This window comes from Schistocerca gregaria, chromosome 4, assembly GCF_023897955.1.
Source record: "Schistocerca gregaria isolate iqSchGreg1 chromosome 4, iqSchGreg1.2, whole genome shotgun sequence".
In the NCBI taxonomy this organism is placed as follows: Eukaryota; Metazoa; Arthropoda; class Insecta; order Orthoptera; family Acrididae; genus Schistocerca; species Schistocerca gregaria.
In genome coordinates this window covers 545,889,590-545,891,320 of record NC_064923.1, presented here as the reverse complement: position 1 = coordinate 545,891,320, position 1,731 = coordinate 545,889,590, and the positions used below count along the sequence as shown (strand labels likewise).

Sequence of the window (1,731 nt, the reverse complement as noted above, 5' to 3'; positions counted from 1 at the left end):
GCAGAGTAAAAATCTCATTCGGGAAACATCCCCCAGGCTGTGGCTAAGCCATGTCTCCGCAATATCCTTTCTTTCAGGAGTGCTAGTTCTGCAAGGTTCGCAGAAGAGCTTCTATAAAGTTTGGAAGATAGGAGACGGATACTGGCAGAAGTAAAGCTGTGAGTACCGGACGTGAGTCGTGCTTCGGTAGCTCAGTTGGTAGAGCACTTGCCCGCGAAAGGCAAAGGTCCCGAGTTCAAGTCTCGGTTGGGCACACAGTTTTAATCTGCCAGGAAGTTTCATATCAGCGCACACTCCGCTGCAGAGTGAAAATCTCATTCCGGAAACATCCCCCAGGCTGTGGCTAAGCCATGTCTCCGCAATATCCTTTCTTTCAGGAGTGCTAGTTCTGCAAGGTTCGCAGAAGAGCTTCTGTAAAGTTTGGAAGGTAGGAGACGGATACTGGCAGAAGTAAAGCTGTGAGTACCGGACGTGAGTCGTGCTTCGGTAGCTCAGTTGGTAGAGCACTTGCCCGCGAAAGGCAAAGGTCCTGAGTTCGAGTCTCGGTCGGGCACACAGTTTTAATCTGCCAAGAAGTTTCATATAAGCGCACACTCCGCTGCAGAGTGAAAATCTCATTCTGGAAACATCCCCCAGGCTGTGACTAAGCCATGTCTCCGCAATATCCTTTCTTTCAGGAGTGCTAGTTCTGCAAGTTTCGCAGAAGAGCTTCTGTAAATTTGGAAGGAAGGAGACGGATACTAGCAGAAGTAAAGCTGTGAGTACCGGACGTGAGTCGTGCTTCGGTAGCTCAGTTGGTAGAGCACTTGCCCGCGAAAGGCAAAGGTCCCGAGTTCGAGTCTCGGTCGGGCACACAGTTTTAATCTGCCAGGAAGTTTCATATCAGCGCACACTCCGCTGCAGAGTGAAAATCTCATTCTGGAAACATCCCCCAGGCTGTGGCTAAGCCATGTCTCCGCAATATCCTTTCTTTCAGGAGTGCTAGTTCTGCAAGGTTCGCGGAAGAGCTTCTGTAAAGTTTGGAAGGTAGGAGACGGATTCTGGCAGAAGTAAAGCTGTGAGTACCGGACGTGAGTCGTGCTTCGGTAGCTCAGTTGGTGGAGCACTTACCCGTGAAAGGCAAAGGTACCGAGTTCGAGTCTCGGTCGGGCACACAGTTTTAATCTGCCAGGAAGTTTCATATCAGCGCACACTCCGCTGCAGAGTAAAAATCTCATTCTGGAAACATCCCCCAGGCTGTGGCTAAGCCATGTCTCCGCAATATCCTTTCTTTCAGGAGTGCTAGTTCTGCAAGGTTCGCAGAAGAGCTTCTGTAAAGTTTGGAAGATAGGAGACGGATACTGGCAGAAGTAAAGCTGTGAGTACCGGACGTGAGTCGTGCTTCGGTAGCTCAGTTGGTAGAGCACTTGCCCGCGAAAGGCAAAGGTCCCGAGTTCAAGTCTCTGTTGGGCACACAGTTTTAATCTGCCAGGAAGTTTCATATCAGCGCACACTCTCCTGCAGAGTGAAAATCTCATTCTGGAAACATCCCCCAGGCTGTGGCTAAGCCATATCTCCGCAATATCCTTTCTTTCAGGAGTGCTAGTTCTGCAAGGTTCGCAGAAGAGCTTCTGTAAAGTTTGGAAGGAAGGAGACGGATACTGGCAGAAGTAAAGCTGTGAGTACCGGACGTGAGTCGTGCTTCGGAGGCTCAGTTGGTAGAGCACTTGCCTGCGAAAGGCAAAGGTCCCG

The 1,731-nt window shown here is 50.3% G+C and overlaps 1 non-coding gene across 1 annotated transcript; it reads left to right on the top strand.

Moving 5' to 3' along the window:
• The first annotated feature begins 778 nt into the window (after nucleotides 1-778).
• On the top strand, nucleotides 779-853 carry Trnas-cga (transfer RNA serine (anticodon CGA)). Its single transcript has one exon. It is a non-coding gene; the product is annotated as a tRNA-Ser (tRNA).
• Nucleotides 854-1,731: the final 878 nt, after the last annotated feature.